This window comes from Anas platyrhynchos, chromosome 16, assembly GCF_047663525.1.
Source record: "Anas platyrhynchos isolate ZD024472 breed Pekin duck chromosome 16, IASCAAS_PekinDuck_T2T, whole genome shotgun sequence".
Lineage (NCBI taxonomy): Eukaryota > Metazoa > Chordata > Aves > Anseriformes > Anatidae > Anas > Anas platyrhynchos.
In genome coordinates this window covers 2,374,154-2,393,684 of record NC_092602.1, presented here as the reverse complement: position 1 = coordinate 2,393,684, position 19,531 = coordinate 2,374,154, and positions in this window count along the sequence as shown.

Sequence of the window (19,531 nt, the reverse complement as noted above, 5' to 3'; positions counted from 1 at the left end):
CCTTCTGGAACTGGCCAGCTGGTTGAATTTGCCCAACTGCTAGTTGTACTAATATCAATTGTTTGATTACAAGATGTCTGATTTCCCACATAAGTAGTACCCGTATTTATACAATCCTGTTTTCCCATACCCTTAGGCGGGTTACACCTTTGTACACATACATAGTAAGATTCCAATGGCACGAAGCTACTAACTTCTAGTTCCAAAACTTCTTCATATTTTTGACCCCAAGATGTGTTTTCCCACAAATTAGTCCAAGGTAAGTTTGCAGGCAAGGGAATCCTGATTAACGATACACCCTTATTCCCATGCTGTGGCAGATGGGTGCATACCCAACAGTTTGTCTTATTAATTACTTGAGAAATTGTTTGTATCAGGGACAGGTGTAAGTTCTCATCCCAAACTGCCCACCCCGAATCTGAGAACCACACCCCTGCAATCATTAGGATCTGGAAAACCATAATTTTGTTGGTCCAATTGGGGTCGTGGTCCATATCCTCGCCGGGGCCTTTTTCACCTTTGAATCGTGGATCCAAGCTGCTTGCTCCTTAATCTTAATGGCGGTGTGTGTTCAGTAATACCTGGTATGGTCCCGTCCACTTTCCTTCCGTTTTTCCTCTAGGGGTTGTCCTGAAAAAGTCTTTATATATATAATCCCTGAGCTTAAAAGGGTGGATTGGTTGATCCAACCATCTAGCCCAGGTCCTGAGAACAAATTTATGTACTTTATTTAATTATTTCTGAAGTTCAGTTATATATGCATATAAATATTCTAATCCTAACTGCGTTCGATCCTCTCCACTAAATAGAAATGGATACGGCCTTCCATATAAGATTTCAAAGGGACTCAAATTCCCTTTTATTCTAGGTTTAACTCAAATTCTAAGTAATGCTAAAGGGAGGGATTGAGGTCATGACAAATTAGATTCTTGTCCGATTTTAGCTATTTGTTGTTTAATTAAATGTTTCATTTTTTCTACCTGTCCACTTGCCTGCGGTCTATAAAGAGTATGCAGTTGTCTTTAGAATATCTTTAGAATCTTACTTATCTGTTGTACCACTTGCACACAAAAATGTGAAACTCTATCAGAAGACATTGCTACTAGAATCCCAAAGCATGGTATTATTTCATTTAACAAGACTTTAACCACTTCTTCTTGCTTTGTTTGTTCGACAGGGAAAGGCTTCAGGCCTTCCTGAAATCATGTCAGTCAGAACCAGTAAATAACAATACCCCCCTTTTCTAGGGAGTTCTGAAAAATCAATTTGCCACAGTTGCCCCGAATAATTTCCTTTACTGATTATTCCAAATTTTAAGTCTTCTTTTGTATAATTTGGATATAGTTTGGATTTTACCGTCTGGTATCAAAGACAATGCCTTCACCTCAGTTATTTCAGCTGCCCGCTTAGCCTTTGCCAATCGATTTCCAATTTCAAAATCGGTGTTCCCCTTTTGGTGTCCCTGACAATGCATGATAGCTACCTTTTCTGGTTGTTTTACAGCCTCTAACAGTTTTAAAATTTCTTCTTTCCAAATTGCTCCATGAGCATGTACCATGCCGAATGTATATTTAGAATCTGTCCAAATATTTATTTTCCTTCCTGCTGCTAGTTCCAGTGCTCGCATAAGAGCAATTGTCTCTGCTTTCTGGGTGGACGTCCCAGGGGTAATGGTTTGGACTTGATTACCTGTTGAGTGGTTGTAATGGCGTACCCTGCCTTACGTTGTCCTTGTTTCACAAAGCTGCTTCCATCAGTATACCAAGATTCGTCAGCATCTTCTAAAAGTTCTTCCTTAAGATCGGGTCGATTAGAATACACAGTCTCCATTGTTTCTATACAATCATGGGTTATGGGTTGATCCAGAGTTCCACTAAGGAAAGAAGCTGGATTTACGATGTTAATGACCACAATTCCCACATCATCTTGTTCTACTAATATTGCTTGATATTTTAAAATCATCAATTCTTGTTTAAGTTGTTTAAAGACTTTTTGTGCTTCTCCAGTCCAGACTAACTTTGACTGGTTAATCTTTATCAATTCACATAGAGGCTTTACCAATCGTCCATAATTATAAATCCAAAGGCGACACCAACCTGTCATTCCTAAAAAGGTTTGTAGCTCCTTTACCGTTTGAGGTTCTGGAGTCCGGCAAATGACTTCCTTATGTTCAGTTCCTAGTTCTCGTTGTCCTCCCGAAATTTCAAATCCCAGATAGGTCACACTTTGTTGAGACAGCTGGACTTTCTGTCAAGAGACTTGATATCCATTTTAAACCCAGAAATTAAGAAAACTTATAGTCCATTGAATACAGCTCCCTTTAGTCTCGGTAGCTATTAAGAGATCATCTACATATTGTAACAAAGCACCTTCAGTGTCTGGAGGCATCCATGTTTCGAGTTCCCTTGCTAATTGGTTTCCAAAAATAGTGGGGCTATTCTTGAATCCTTGAGGTAGTAATGTCCACGTAAGCTGCGTCTTTCTGCCTGAATTGGGATTTTCCCATTCAAAGGCAAATAGGTTTTGGCTTTCTGTGGCTAAGCCTAGGCAGAAGAAGGCGTCTTTTAAATCCAGTACGGTAAACCAGACTTGACTATTCTTTAATTTAGTCGGCAAAGTATAAGGGTTTGCCACTACTGGATGTATATCCTCAGTGATTTTACTTATGGCCCTCAAATCCTGAATTAACCTATAGCCTTTTCATCTGCCTTTTTAATTGGCAATATGGGTATATTGTATTCTGATTCACATTCAATCAATAATCCATACTGTAAAAATTTATCAATTATCTCTTTAATTCCTTTCCTATCTTCTATCCTCAAAGGATATTACTTAACCTTAACGGGTTTCTCTCCTGGCTTTAATTTAATAATTATTGGGGTCACATTTTTAGCTCTTCCAGAGACTTCAGTGGCCCAAACTCCTGGATATACTTGGTTTATGATCTCTAAGGGTATTTCACTTTTAGGGTCGGTTTGTATTAGTGCCAGGCTTAACACATTTATTAGTTGTTCTTCTCCTATCCTTAATTCCATTTTTCTTTTTTTTCGAAGATAATTTCTGCTTCTAATTGTTCTAACAGATCTCAACCTAATAGAGATTTTGGAGATCCAGGTAGATATAAAAACCTATGTATCCCCATTTGTTTCCTGTTATAAATGAGGTCTGAATTTTGTAATATTTATAAAACAAATATTTCTAAAAGGTATATAAAAGGCAAGTAAACAGCGCTGGGTGTGCAGGGAGTCTACGCTCCACCAACATGCACACACAAACATCAAACGTTCTAAATACATGTATACAGAACATTGCTTTACATAATAACCCGAGTATGCCTATACATACATACAATCAGGATAGGTAACAAACAATCCTTTGAGTTCCATAACTTAACAGTCCCCATTCTGCCAGCCTGTTCCTCTTCACTTCTTTTTCCTGCTTCTGTACCGATGTAACTTCATAGTGTTTTTTTTTTTTTTTTTTTTTTTTTTTTTGTTTTTTTTTTTTTAAAAGCAGGCTCCCCTCTAATACCCTTCTCTCCACAGCAGTTCTTTTCAAAACAACTGTTTAATTAGTCAAACAACTTTGAATGTAACAACAACAGCAAACACCCAGAAACATCCATGCCTTAACGGCTGGAGAACAAGAAACCACCTGGAGAACAAGAAACCCCAGACTGCATGGAGTCTCCTGAATCACCCTTCTTTGTTAATATCAACCATTTTCTCGACACGAATTACCACTCCATATATAACATTTCCCCAACTTGTATTTCAAAGGTTCACAAAAATAAGCCTTTTCGGTTACACCCTTTTACGTTAACATAATCATTCCGTAAAGGCATTAATGCTTGATTTAGAACTGAATACGTTGCCCCATATCAATAAGAAATTTCACTTCCATTCCTCCCCTATCTTTATTATAATCAGTGAAGGATCCGCTAGGGTAGATTCCCCAGGTCCTCGTTATTCCTGTTGAAATCAGGGACCAATGATTACCCTAGAAAAAGGCTACTCAATTTGTCCTCCGAAGCCAGGTCCAAACCGTTTGTTTTATTTATTTATTTATTTATTTTCATTACATTTCAGAGTTGGTCCAAAAATTCCATAGGGGTTTCTTTTAGACCTTGTTGGAAGCATATTCTCAATTCCCAATTCATCCATATTTTAGTATTTACTTAGCCGTTCATAATTTTAGGGATGATTAGGGTCTCAGTGGGGTCGGTCAGGGGAATGCAGTTGTTCACAGTTCCCTGAGCGGTCCCATCGGTAATCTGAGCTCGCACATGAACTCAGGTTGTTTTAAGAGTTAACTGTTTTTCTGTTTCCATAACAACTCTCTCTCGGATCCATCATGATCCATTTGCCCCAAAGGGCTAACACCCATGATTTTAAGATCTCTGCCTAGAGCAGAGGCAGAACTATTAACATTCCTACATCCTCTTTCCCTGCTCATTCAACTTCAAACACCTTTAACACTTTCAACAACCCTTTTAACACTTCCTTTATCTTTCTCCAGCCTGTACTTCTCTAATGCCAACATCAAAGGCTCAGTCAGGGGCCAACTTAATTCCGTACCTTTTCCCACCAAGATGCTGAAACAACATCAGTATACAACATTTCATCCTATTCTCCTTCTCAAAACCAACATTAACTGTAGCAAAACATTAGAGTTTAAAGTTCCATTTAGGGGCCACTTTTCTCCACATTCCAGCTTATAAAGCGGCCACCATTGATTACAATATTTTATCAATGTTTTCCTGTTCACACTTCCACCGGCAGATCCTCCAATATCCTTCCAGTGACTCAAAACACATCCTAACGCACTTTTCTTAGGAATTTCACTGCTTACTCGCCCCCCCATTTTCCAGTTTACACTTTCAGAATACACGTGTTACTTACAAAAGCGTATCACAAAAACGTATCACTCACAAAGTTACAGGCACGCAATATCTTTCAGTAGCGATGTCACAAAGCTACTATTACCAGCAATATTGCTAAAATCACAATAACAATAGTCAGAGTCAAATTCCACATGCGATAAGTCAGAAAACCGAACTGTGTAACACCATAACGATATCTTTCTTATAACAATGCCACGAACCTACTATTACCACCAAAAAAATAGCCAAAATCACAGTAACAATAACCAGAGTTAAATACCATACTCCATGAGTCAGAAAACCGAAATAAACAACACAATTCCAGATGGACCTTAAAGCGAGCTCTTTCCTTAAGGTCCCCAAATATACTTATGGTGCTTACCACAAAGTATATACCAAACACTGCCTCGCAGAAGATCACCTTCTGACTTACAGACAGTTCCAGATCCAGATGGACCTCAAGGTCCCCAGATATACTTGTGGTACTAACCACAAAGTATATACCAAACACTGTCCTGCAGAAGTCACCTTCCGACTTACTGGACAGTCCCAGATGACCGGTCTACCAGAAAACCAAACCAGAATAAAGAGTATACTCACTTACAATGATGGGGTCCTTGTCTGCCTCCGCAGTGATCCGGTGAGTCGAGGAGTCCCTCCGGGAAATCCCGGGGGTACCCTAGGGAGTCCTGTCCCCAGCGGGTCCTGCGGACCGGCAGAGAGGTAGTCCCATCTGGGGTGCCAGATTGATTCAAAGATCGAAGCCGAAATTCCTTTAAGTGGTATATTCTTTATTGCAGCGCTGGATGCACGGGGGATCTCTCCACCTATCGTGCATACCCAAAGCGGAAAGCAGTCTTGAATTTATACAATCAATCTATCAATATTCTACAAGCGCCTATACATATGTATTACCTATCCCCGCCTTCCCTCGCTTCTCATGCTAATTAGCCTTTTGGCACCTTGCGCCTGCGTAGAGCCTCCCAAGAATTGTGGGCAGGGGTCTTTGGGACGTGGGCAGGGGTCTTTGGGAGGAAGACCTCGAGTCTTCCTCACAGTGTACTTTTCACCTTTGGTCAGGAATCTGCTGAATTGGCACGTTTCTTAATTGCGAGAGCTGGTTGTTGCCAATTCTTCCGTTTGTTGTATCTTTATAATGAATTCCAATGTCCAATTTTGAGATTTATAGTCCTTCCATTTGTTTCTCTGTCCGTCTGCCGCTTCCTTATCATGAGTTCCAGTGTCTTGTTTCGAGATACACAGTCCATGTCTGGGGATTGTCCTTGCCTCCCCAATGCCTCCCCAATACCTCCTTAATCAATCCCCCCTTTTCTTTTCCCATGCAAATTCTTTTGCATCAGATACTTTCATTATTTACAGTAACACAACAAAGCAGGCATCTAAACAACATGCACACAAATATTCCTAACACTACTAATGTGATTAGAGCAATGAACACTTGTTCCCACCATTGGAAGTTGGGCAACCAGGCGGTTAACTTATTCCATATTTCACTAAAACTCCATGAAAGATCATCTTTACTGATCTCATGTAGGACCCTTGTCTGCTTCCATATTTCTTCCAGGTCGGTAGAGATCCTTCCACTCTGATCTACATACATACAACAACTTGTATTTATTACTGTACAGACTCCCCCTTGAGCGGCCAGTAACAAGTCTAGGGCCACCCGATTTTGTAATACTACCTGTGATAAACTAGATATCTCTTCTTGTTGAGCCTTTATAGCATCCAGAGTTTTGTTTTCTAACTTCTCTATAATTGCAGAAATATTAACTATCGCCTTTTCCAATTCATTCACTCCTAACCATGGGATAAACCATCGAACAAAACTATGAAAAGCGGTGTGTCTCTCTATCAATGGATTGTTAATTTTTCGTCTAATTCTCCAGATATGATTTCTCAAGTAACCTCGAGGCACTACATCATGTACTGTCATACTGGGGACTACTGCTCCAAGAGTGCAAGTTCCCTTCCAGTTCTCGGGCAAGACCTTACGGGCTGTATCATTGCATAGCCAATACCACCCTTTTCCTTCTGGAACTGGCCAGCTGGTTGAATTTGCCCAACTGCTAGTTGTACTAATATCAATTGTTTGATTACAAGATGTCTGATTTCCCACATAAGTAGTACCCGTATTTATACAATCCTGTTTTCCCATACCCTTAGGCGGGTTACACCTTTGTACACATACATAGTAAGATTCCAATGGCACGAAGCTACTAACTTCTAGTTCCAAAACTTCTTCATATTTTTGACCCCAAGATGTGTTTTCCCACAAATTAGTCCAAGGTAAGTTTGCAGGCAAGGGAATCCTGATTAACGATACACCCTTATTCCCATGCTGTGGCAGATGGGTGCATACCCAACAGTTTGTCTTATTAATTACTTGAGAAATTGTTTGTATCAGGGACAGGTGTAAGTTCTCATCCCAAACTGCCCACCCCGAATCTGAGAACCACACCCCTGCAATCATTAGGATCTGGAAAACCATAATTTTGTTGGTCCAATTGGGGTCGTGGTCCATATCCTCGCCGGGGCCTTTTTCACCTTTGAATCGTGGATCCAAGCTGCTTGCTCCTTAATCTTAATGGCGGTGTGTGTTCAGTAATACCTGGTATGGTCCCGTCCACTTTCCTTCCGTTTTTCCTCTAGGGGTTGTCCTGAAAAAGTCTTTATATATATAATCCCTGAGCTTAAAAGGGTGGATTGGTTGATCCAACCATCTAGCCCAGGTCCTGAGAACAAATTTATGTACTTTATTTAATTATTTCTGAAGTTCAGTTATATATGCATATAAATATTCTAATCCTAACTGCGTTCGATCCTCTCCACTAAATAGAAATGGATACGGCCTTCCATATAAGATTTCAAAGGGACTCAAATTCCCTTTTATTCTAGGTTTAACTCAAATTCTAAGTAATGCTAAAGGGAGGGATTGAGGTCATGACAAATTAGATTCTTGTCCGATTTTAGCTATTTGTTGTTTAATTAAATGTTTCATTTTTTCTACCTGTCCACTTGCCTGCGGTCTATAAAGAGTATGCAGTTGTCTTTAGAATATCTTTAGAATCTTACTTATCTGTTGTACCACTTGCACACAAAAATGTGAAACTCTATCAGAAGACATTGCTACTAGAATCCCAAAGCATGGTATTATTTCATTTAACAAGACTTTAACCACTTCTTCTTGCTTTGTTTGTTCGACAGGGAAAGGCTTCAGGCCTTCCTGAAATCATGTCAGTCAGAACCAGTAAATAACAATACCCCCCTTTTCTAGGGAGTTCTGAAAAATCAATTTGCCACAGTTGCCCCGAATAATTTCCTTTACTGATTATTCCAAATTTTAAGTCTTCTTTTGTATAATTTGGATATAGTTTGGATTTTACCGTCTGGTATCAAAGACAATGCCTTCACCTCAGTTATTTCAGCTGCCCGCTTAGCCTTTGCCAATCGATTTCCAATTTCAAAATCGGTGTTCCCCTTTTGGTGTCCCTGACAATGCATGATAGCTACCTTTTCTGGTTGTTTTACAGCCTCTAACAGTTTTAAAATTTCTTCTTTCCAAATTGCTCCATGAGCATGTACCATGCCGAATGTATATTTAGAATCTGTCCAAATATTTATTTTCCTTCCTGCTGCTAGTTCCAGTGCTCGCATAAGAGCAATTGTCTCTGCTTTCTGGGTGGACGTCCCAGGGGTAATGGTTTGGACTTGATTACCTGTTGAGTGGTTGTAATGGCGTACCCTGCCTTACGTTGTCCTTGTTTCACAAAGCTGCTTCCATCAGTATACCAAGATTCGTCAGCATCTTCTAAAAGTTCTTCCTTAAGATCGGGTCGATTAGAATACACAGTCTCCATTGTTTCTATACAATCATGGGTTATGGGTTGATCCAGAGTTCCACTAAGGAAAGAAGCTGGATTTACGATGTTAATGACCACAATTCCCACATCATCTTGTTCTACTAATATTGCTTGATATTTTAAAATCATCAATTCTTGTTTAAGTTGTTTAAAGACTTTTTGTGCTTCTCCAGTCCAGACTAACTTTGACTGGTTAATCTTTATCAATTCACATAGAGGCTTTACCAATCGTCCATAATTATAAATCCAAAGGCGACACCAACCTGTCATTCCTAAAAAGGTTTGTAGCTCCTTTACCGTTTGAGGTTCTGGAGTCCGGCAAATGACTTCCTTATGTTCAGTTCCTAGTTCTCGTTGTCCTCCCGAAATTTCAAATCCCAGATAGGTCACACTTTGTTGAGACAGCTGGACTTTCTGTCAAGAGACTTGATATCCATTTTAAACCCAGAAATTAAGAAAACTTATAGTCCATTGAATACAGCTCCCTTTAGTCTCGGTAGCTATTAAGAGATCATCTACATATTGTAACAAAGCACCTTCAGTGTCTGGAGGCATCCATGTTTCGAGTTCCCTTGCTAATTGGTTTCCAAAAATAGTGGGGCTATTCTTGAATCCTTGAGGTAGTAATGTCCACGTAAGCTGCGTCTTTCTGCCTGAATTGGGATTTTCCCATTCAAAGGCAAATAGGTTTTGGCTTTCTGTGGCTAAGCCTAGGCAGAAGAAGGCGTCTTTTAAATCCAGTACGGTAAACCAGACTTGACTATTCTTTAATTTAGTCGGCAAAGTATAAGGGTTTGCCACTACTGGATGTATATCCTCAGTGATTTTACTTATGGCCCTCAAATCCTGAATTAACCTATAGCCTTTTCATCTGCCTTTTTAATTGGCAATATGGGTATATTGTATTCTGATTCACATTCAATCAATAATCCATACTGTAAAAATTTATCAATTATCTCTTTAATTCCTTTCCTATCTTCTATCCTCAAAGGATATTACTTAACCTTAACGGGTTTCTCTCCTGGCTTTAATTTAATAATTATTGGGGTCACATTTTTAGCTCTTCCAGAGACTTCAGTGGCCCAAACTCCTGGATATACTTGGTTTATGATCTCTAAGGGTATTTCACTTTTAGGGTCGGTTTGTATTAGTGCCAGGCTTAACACATTTATTAGTTGTTCTTCTCCTATCCTTAATTCCATTTTTCTTTTTTTTCGAAGATAATTTCTGCTTCTAATTGTTCTAACAGATCTCAACCTAATAGAGATTTTGGAGATCCAGGTAGATATAAAAACCTATGTATCCCCATTTGTTTCCTGTTATAAATGAGGTCTGAATTTTGTAATATTTATAAAACAAATATTTCTAAAAGGTATATAAAAGGCAAGTAAACAGCGCTGGGTGTGCAGGGAGTCTACGCTCCACCAACATGCACACACAAACATCAAACGTTCTAAATACATGTATACAGAACATTGCTTTACATAATAACCCGAGTATGCCTATACATACATACAATCAGGATAGGTAACAAACAATCCTTTGAGTTCCATAACTTAACAGTCCCCATTCTGCCAGCCTGTTCCTCTTCACTTCTTTTTCCTGCTTCTGTACCGATGTAACTTCATAGTGTTTTTTTTTTTTTTTTTTTTTTTTTTTTTTGTTTTTTTTTTTTTAAAAGCAGGCTCCCCTCTAATACCCTTCTCTCCACAGCAGTTCTTTTCAAAACAACTGTTTAATTAGTCAAACAACTTTGAATGTAACAACAACAGCAAACACCCAGAAACATCCATGCCTTAACGGCTGGAGAACAAGAAACCACCTGGAGAACAAGAAACCCCAGACTGCATGGAGTCTCCTGAATCACCCTTCTTTGTTAATATCAACCATTTTCTCGACACGAATTACCACTCCATATATAACATTTCCCCAACTTGTATTTCAAAGGTTCACAAAAATAAGCCTTTTCGGTTACACCCTTTTACGTTAACATAATCATTCCGTAAAGGCATTAATGCTTGATTTAGAACTGAATACGTTGCCCCATATCAATAAGAAATTTCACTTCCATTCCTCCCCTATCTTTATTATAATCAGTGAAGGATCCGCTAGGGTAGATTCCCCAGGTCCTCGTTATTCCTGTTGAAATCAGGGACCAATGATTACCCTAGAAAAAGGCTACTCAATTTGTCCTCCGAAGCCAGGTCCAAACCGTTTGTTTTATTTATTTATTTATTTATTTTCATTACATTTCAGAGTTGGTCCAAAAATTCCATAGGGGTTTCTTTTAGACCTTGTTGGAAGCATATTCTCAATTCCCAATTCATCCATATTTTAGTATTTACTTAGCCGTTCATAATTTTAGGGATGATTAGGGTCTCAGTGGGGTCGGTCAGGGGAATGCAGTTGTTCACAGTTCCCTGAGCGGTCCCATCGGTAATCTGAGCTCGCACATGAACTCAGGTTGTTTTAAGAGTTAACTGTTTTTCTGTTTCCATAACAACTCTCTCTCGGATCCATCATGATCCATTTGCCCCAAAGGGCTAACACCCATGATTTTAAGATCTCTGCCTAGAGCAGAGGCAGAACTATTAACATTCCTACATCCTCTTTCCCTGCTCATTCAACTTCAAACACCTTTAACACTTTCAACAACCCTTTTAACACTTCCTTTATCTTTCTCCAGCCTGTACTTCTCTAATGCCAACATCAAAGGCTCAGTCAGGGGCCAACTTAATTCCGTACCTTTTCCCACCAAGATGCTGAAACAACATCAGTATACAACATTTCATCCTATTCTCCTTCTCAAAACCAACATTAACTGTAGCAAAACATTAGAGTTTAAAGTTCCATTTAGGGGCCACTTTTCTCCACATTCCAGCTTATAAAGCGGCCACCATTGATTACAATATTTTATCAATGTTTTCCTGTTCACACTTCCACCGGCAGATCCTCCAATATCCTTCCAGTGACTCAAAACACATCCTAACGCACTTTTCTTAGGAATTTCACTGCTTACTCGCCCCCCCATTTTCCAGTTTACACTTTCAGAATACACGTGTTACTTACAAAAGCGTATCACAAAAACGTATCACTCACAAAGTTACAGGCACGCAATATCTTTCAGTAGCGATGTCACAAAGCTACTATTACCAGCAATATTGCTAAAATCACAATAACAATAGTCAGAGTCAAATTCCACATGCGATAAGTCAGAAAACCGAACTGTGTAACACCATAACGATATCTTTCTTATAACAATGCCACGAACCTACTATTACCACCAAAAAAATAGCCAAAATCACAGTAACAATAACCAGAGTTAAATACCATACTCCATGAGTCAGAAAACCGAAATAAACAACACAATTCCAGATGGACCTTAAAGCGAGCTCTTTCCTTAAGGTCCCCAAATATACTTATGGTGCTTACCACAAAGTATATACCAAACACTGCCTCGCAGAAGATCACCTTCTGACTTACAGACAGTTCCAGATCCAGATGGACCTCAAGGTCCCCAGATATACTTGTGGTACTAACCACAAAGTATATACCAAACACTGTCCTGCAGAAGTCACCTTCCGACTTACTGGACAGTCCCAGATGACCGGTCTACCAGAAAACCAAACCAGAATAAAGAGTATACTCACTTACAATGATGGGGTCCTTGTCTGCCTCCGCAGTGATCCGGTGAGTCGAGGAGTCCCTCCGGGAAATCCCGGGGGTACCCTAGGGAGTCCTGTCCCCAGCGGGTCCTGCGGACCGGCAGAGAGGTAGTCCCATCTGGGGTGCCAGATTGATTCAAAGATCGAAGCCGAAATTCCTTTAAGTGGTATATTCTTTATTGCAGCGCTGGATGCACGGGGGATCTCTCCACCTATCGTGCATACCCAAAGCGGAAAGCAGTCTTGAATTTATACAATCAATCTATCAATATTCTACAAGTGCCTATACATATGTATTACCTATCCCCGCCTTCCCTCGCTTCTCATGCTAATTAGCCTTTTGGCACCTTGCGCCTGCGTAGAGCCTCCCAAGAATTGTGGGCAGGGGTCTTTGGGACGTGGGCAGGGGTCTTTGGGAGGAAGACCTCGAGTCTTCCTCACAGTGTACTTTTCACCTTTGGTCAGGAATCTGCTGAATTGGCACGTTTCTTAATTGCGAGAGCTGGTTGTTGCCAATTCTTCCGTTTGTTGTATCTTTATAATGAATTCCAATGTCCAATTTTGAGATTTATAGTCCTTCCATTTGTTTCTCTGTCCGTCTGCCGCTTCCTTATCATGAGTTCCAGTGTCTTGTTTCGAGATACACAGTCCATGTCTGGGGATTGTCCTTGCCTCCCCAATGCCTCCCCAATACCTCCTTAATCAATCCCCCCTTTTCTTTTCCCATGCAAATTCTTTTGCATCAGATACTTTCATTATTTACAGTAACACAACAAAGCAGGCATCTAAACAACATGCACACAAATATTCCTAACACTACTAATGTGATTAGAGCAATGAACACTTGTTCCCACCATTGGAAGTTGGGCAACCAGGCGGTTAACTTATTCCATATTTCACTAAAACTCCATGAAAGATCATCTTTACTGATCTCATGTAGGACCCTTGTCTGCTTCCATATTTCTTCCAGGTCGGTAGAGATCCTTCCACTCTGATCTACATACATACAACAACTTGTATTTATTACTGTACAGACTCCCCCTTGAGCGGCCAGTAACAAGTCTAGGGCCACCCGATTTTGTAATACTACCTGTGATAAACTAGATATCTCTTCTTGTTGAGCCTTTATAGCATCCAGAGTTTTGTTTTCTAACTTCTCTATAATTGCAGAAATATTAACTATCGCCTTTTCCAATTCATTCACTCCTAACCATGGGATAAACCATCGAACAAAACTATGAAAAGCGGTGTGTCTCTCTATCAATGGATTGTTAATTTTTCGTCTAATTCTCCAGATATGATTTCTCAAGTAACCTCGAGGCACTACATCATGTACTGTCATACTGGGGACTACTGCTCCAAGAGTGCAAGTTCCCTTCCAGTTCTCGGGCAAGACCTTACGGGCTGTATCATTGCATAGCCAATACCACCCTTTTCCTTCTGGAACTGGCCAGCTGGTTGAATTTGCCCAACTGCTAGTTGTACTAATATCAATTGTTTGATTACAAGATGTCTGATTTCCCACATAAGTAGTACCCGTATTTATACAATCCTGTTTTCCCATACCCTTAGGCGGGTTACACCTTTGTACACATACATAGTAAGATTCCAATGGCACGAAGCTACTAACTTCTAGTTCCAAAACTTCTTCATATTTTTGACCCCAAGATGTGTTTTCCCACAAATTAGTCCAAGGTAAGTTTGCAGGCAAGGGAATCCTGATTAACGATACACCCTTATTCCCATGCTGTGGCAGATGGGTGCATACCCAACAGTTTGTCTTATTAATTACTTGAGAAATTGTTTGTATCAGGGACAGGTGTAAGTTCTCATCCCAAACTGCCCACCCCGAATCTGAGAACCACACCCCTGCAATCATTAGGATCTGGAAAACCATAATTTTGTTGGTCCAATTGGGGTCGTGGTCCATATCCTCGCCGGGGCCTTTTTCACCTTTGAATCGTGGATCCAAGCTGCTTGCTCCTTAATCTTAATGGCGGTGTGTGTTCAGTAATACCTGGTATGGTCCCGTCCACTTTCCTTCCGTTTTTCCTCTAGGGGTTGTCCTGAAAAAGTCTTTATATATATAATCCCTGAGCTTAAAAGGGTGGATTGGTTGATCCAACCATCTAGCCCAGGTCCTGAGAACAAATTTATGTACTTTATTTAATTATTTCTGAAGTTCAGTTATATATGCATATAAATATTCTAATCCTAACTGCGTTCGATCCTCTCCACTAAATAGAAATGGATACGGCCTTCCATATAAGATTTCAAAGGGACTCAAATTCCCTTTTATTCTAGGTTTAACTCAAATTCTAAGTAATGCTAAAGGGAGGGATTGAGGTCATGACAAATTAGATTCTTGTCCGATTTTAGCTATTTGTTGTTTAATTAAATGTTTCATTTTTTCTACCTGTCCACTTGCCTGCGGTCTATAAAGAGTATGCAGTTGTCTTTAGAATATCTTTAGAATCTTACTTATCTGTTGTACCACTTGCACACAAAAATGTGAAACTCTATCAGAAGACATTGCTACTAGAATCCCAAAGCATGGTATTATTTCATTTAACAAGACTTTAACCACTTCTTCTTGCTTTGTTTGTTCGACAGGGAAAGGCTTCAGGCCTTCCTGAAATCATGTCAGTCAGAACCAGTAAATAACAATACCCCCCTTTTCTAGGGAGTTCTGAAAAATCAATTTGCCACAGTTGCCCCGAATAATTTCCTTTACTGATTATTCCAAATTTTAAGTCTTCTTTTGTATAATTTGGATATAGTTTGGATTTTACCGTCTGGTATCAAAGACAATGCCTTCACCTCAGTTATTTCAGCTGCCCGCTTAGCCTTTGCCAATCGATTTCCAATTTCAAAATCGGTGTTCCCCTTTTGGTGTCCCTGACAATGCATGATAGCTACCTTTTCTGGTTGTTTTACAGCCTCTAACAGTTTTAAAATTTCTTCTTTCCAAATTGCTCCATGAGCATGTACCATGCCGAATGTATATTTAGAATCTGTCCAAATATTTATTTTCCTTCCTGCTGCTAGTTCCAGTGCTCGCATAAGAGCAATTGTCTCTGCTTTCTGGGTGGACGTCCCAGGGGTAATGGTTTGGACTTGATTACCTGTTGAGTGGTTGTAATGGCGTACCCTGCCTTACGTTGTCCTTGTTTCACAAAGCTGCTTCCATCAGTATACCAAGATTCGTCAGCATCTTCTAAAAGTTCTTCCTTAAGATCGGGTCGATTAGAATACACAGTCTCCATTGTTTCTATACAATCATGGGTTATGGGTTGATCCAGAGTTCCACTAAGGAAAGAAGCTGGATTTACGATGTTAATGACCACAATTCCCACATCATCTTGTTCTACTAATATTGCTTGATATTTTAAAATCATCAATTCTTGTTTAAGTTGTTTAAAGACTTTTTGTGCTTCTCCAGTCCAGACTAACTTTGACTGGTTAATCTTTATCAATTCACATAGAGGCTTTACCAATCGTCCATAATTATAAATCCAAAGGCGACACCAACCTGTCATTCCTAAAAAGGTTTGTAGCTCCTTTACCGTTTGAGGTTCTGGAGTCCGGCAAATGACTTCCTTATGTTCAGTTCCTAGTTCTCGTTGTCCTCCCGAAATTTCAAATCCCAGATAGGTCACACTTTGTTGAGACAGCTGGACTTTCTGTCAAGAGACTTGATATCCATTTTAAACCCAGAAATTAAGAAAACTTATAGTCCATTGAATACAGCTCCCTTTAGTCTCGGTAGCTATTAAGAGATCATCTACATATTGTAACAAAGCACCTTCAGTGTCTGGAGGCATCCATGTTTCGAGTTCCCTTGCTAATTGGTTTCCAAAAATAGTGGGGCTATTCTTGAATCCTTGAGGTAGTAATGTCCACGTAAGCTGCGTCTTTCTGCCTGAATTGGGATTTTCCCATTCAAAGGCAAATAGGTTTTGGCTTTCTGTGGCTAAGCCTAGGCAGAAGAAGGCGTCTTTTAAATCCAGTACGGTAAACCAGACTTGACTATTCTTTAATTTAGTCGGCAAAGTATAAGGGTTTGCCACTACTGGATGTATATCCTCAGTGATTTTACTTATGGCCCTCAAATCCTGAATTAACCTATAGCCTTTTCATCTGCCTTTTTAATTGGCAATATGGGTATATTGTATTCTGATTCACATTCAATCAATAATCCATACTGTAAAAATTTATCAATTATCTCTTTAATTCCTTTCCTATCTTCTATCCTCAAAGGATATTACTTAACCTTAACGGGTTTCTCTCCTGGCTTTAATTTAATAATTATTGGGGTCACATTTTTAGCTCTTCCAGAGACTTCAGTGGCCCAAACTCCTGGATATACTTGGTTTATGATCTCTAAGGGTATTTCACTTTTAGGGTCGGTTTGTATTAGTGCCAGGCTTAACACATTTATTAGTTGTTCTTCTCCTATCCTTAATTCCATTTTTCTTTTTTTTCGAAGATAATTTCTGCTTCTAATTGTTCTAACAGATCTCAACCTAATAGAGATTTTGGAGATCCAGGTAGATATAAAAACCTATGTATCCCCATTTGTTTCCTGTTATAAATGAGGTCTGAATTTTGTAATATTTATAAAACAAATATTTCTAAAAGGTATATAAAAGGCAAGTAAACAGCGCTGGGTGTGCAGGGAGTCTACGCTCCACCAACATGCACACACAAACATCAAACGTTCTAAATACATGTATACAGAACATTGCTTTACATAATAACCCGAGTATGCCTATACATACATACAATCAGGATAGGTAACAAACAATCCTTTGAGTTCCATAACTTAACAGTCCCCATTCTGCCAGCCTGTTCCTCTTCACTTCTTTTTCCTGCTTCTGTACCGATGTAACTTCATAGTGTTTTTTTTTTTTTTTTTTTTTTTTTTTTTTGTTTTTTTTTTTTTAAAAGCAGGCTCCCCTCTAATACCCTTCTCTCCACAGCAGTTCTTTTCAAAACAACTGTTTAATTAGTCAAACAACTTTGAATGTAACAACAACAGCAAACACCCAGAAACATCCATGCCTTAACGGCTGGAGAACAAGAAACCACCTGGAGAACAAGAAACCCCAGACTGCATGGAGTCTCCTGAATCACCCTTCTTTGTTAATATCAACCATTTTCTCGACACGAATTACCACTCCATATATAACATTTCCCCAACTTGTATTTCAAAGGTTCACAAAAATAAGCCTTTTCGGTTACACCCTTTTACGTTAACATAATCATTCCGTAAAGGCATTAATGCTTGATTTAGAACTGAATACGTTGCCCCATATCAATAAGAAATTTCACTTCCATTCCTCCCCTATCTTTATTATAATCAGTGAAGGATCCGCTAGGGTAGATTCCCCAGGTCCTCGTTATTCCTGTTGAAATCAGGGACCAATGATTACCCTAGAAAAAGGCTACTCAATTTGTCCTCCGAAGCCAGGTCCAAACCGTTTGTTTTATTTATTTATTTATTTATTTTCATTACATTTCAGAGTTGGTCCAAAAATTCCATAGGGGTTTCTTTTAGACCTTGTTGGAAGCATATTCTCAATTCCCAATTCATCCATATTTTAGTATTTACTTAGCCGTTCATAATTTTAGGGATGATTAGGGTCTCAGTGGGGTCGGTCAGGGGAATGCAGTTGTTCACAGTTCCCTGAGCGGTCCCATCGGTAATCTGAGCTCGCACATGAACTCAGGTTGTTTTAAGAGTTAACTGTTTTTCTGTTTCCATAACAACTCTCTCTCGGATCCATCATGATCCATTTGCCCCAAAGGGCTAACACCCATGATTTTAAGATCTCTGCCTAGAGCAGAGGCAGAACTATTAACATTCCTACATCCTCTTTCCCTGCTCATTCAACTTCAAACACCTTTAACACTTTCAACAACCCTTTTAACACTTCCTTTATCTTTCTCCAGCCTGTACTTCTCTAATGCCAACATCAAAGGCTCAGTCAGGGGCCAACTTAATTCCGTACCTTTTCCCACCAAGATGCTGAAACAACATCAGTATACAACATTTCATCCTATTCTCCTTCTCAAAACCAACATTAACTGTAGCAAAACATTAGAGTTTAAAGTTCCATTTAGGGGCCACTTTTCTCCACATTCCAGCTTATAAAGCGGCCACCATTGATTACAATATTTTATCAATGTTTTCCTGTTCACACTTCCACCGGCAGATCCTCCAATATCCTTCCAGTGACTCAAAACACATCCTAACGCACTTTTCTTAGGAATTTCACTGCTTACTCGCCCCCCCATTTTCCAGTTTACACTTTCAGAATACACGTGTTACTTACAAAAGCGTATCACAAAAACGTATCACTCACAAAGTTACAGGCACGCAATATCTTTCAGTAGCGATGTCACAAAGCTACTATTACCAGCAATATTGCTAAAATCACAATAACAATAGTCAGAGTCAAATTCCACATGCGATAAGTCAGAAAACCGAACTGTGTAACACCATAACGATATCTTTCTTATAACAATGCCACGAACCTACTATTACCACCAAAAAAATAGCCAAAATCACAGTAACAATAACCAGAGTTAAATACCATACTCCATGAGTCAGAAAACCGAAATAAACAACACAATTCCAGATGGACCTTAAAGCGAGCTCTTTCCTTAAGGTCCCCAAATATACTTATGGTGCTTACCACAAAGTATATACCAAACACTGCCTCGCAGAAGATCACCTTCTGACTTACAGACAGTTCCAGATCCAGATGGACCTCAAGGTCCCCAGATATACTTGTGGTACTAACCACAAAGTATATACCAAACACTGTCCTGCAGAAGTCACCTTCCGACTTACTGGACAGTCCCAGATGACCGGTCTACCAGAAAACCAAACCAGAATAAAGAGTATACTCACTTACAATGATGGGGTCCTTGTCTGCCTCCGCAGTGATCCGGTGAGTCGAGGAGTCCCTCCGGGAAATCCCGGGGGTACCCTAGGGAGTCCTGTCCCCAGCGGGTCCTGCGGACCGGCAGAGAGGTAGTCCCATCTGGGGTGCCAGATTGATTCAAAGATCGAAGCCGAAATTCCTTTAAGT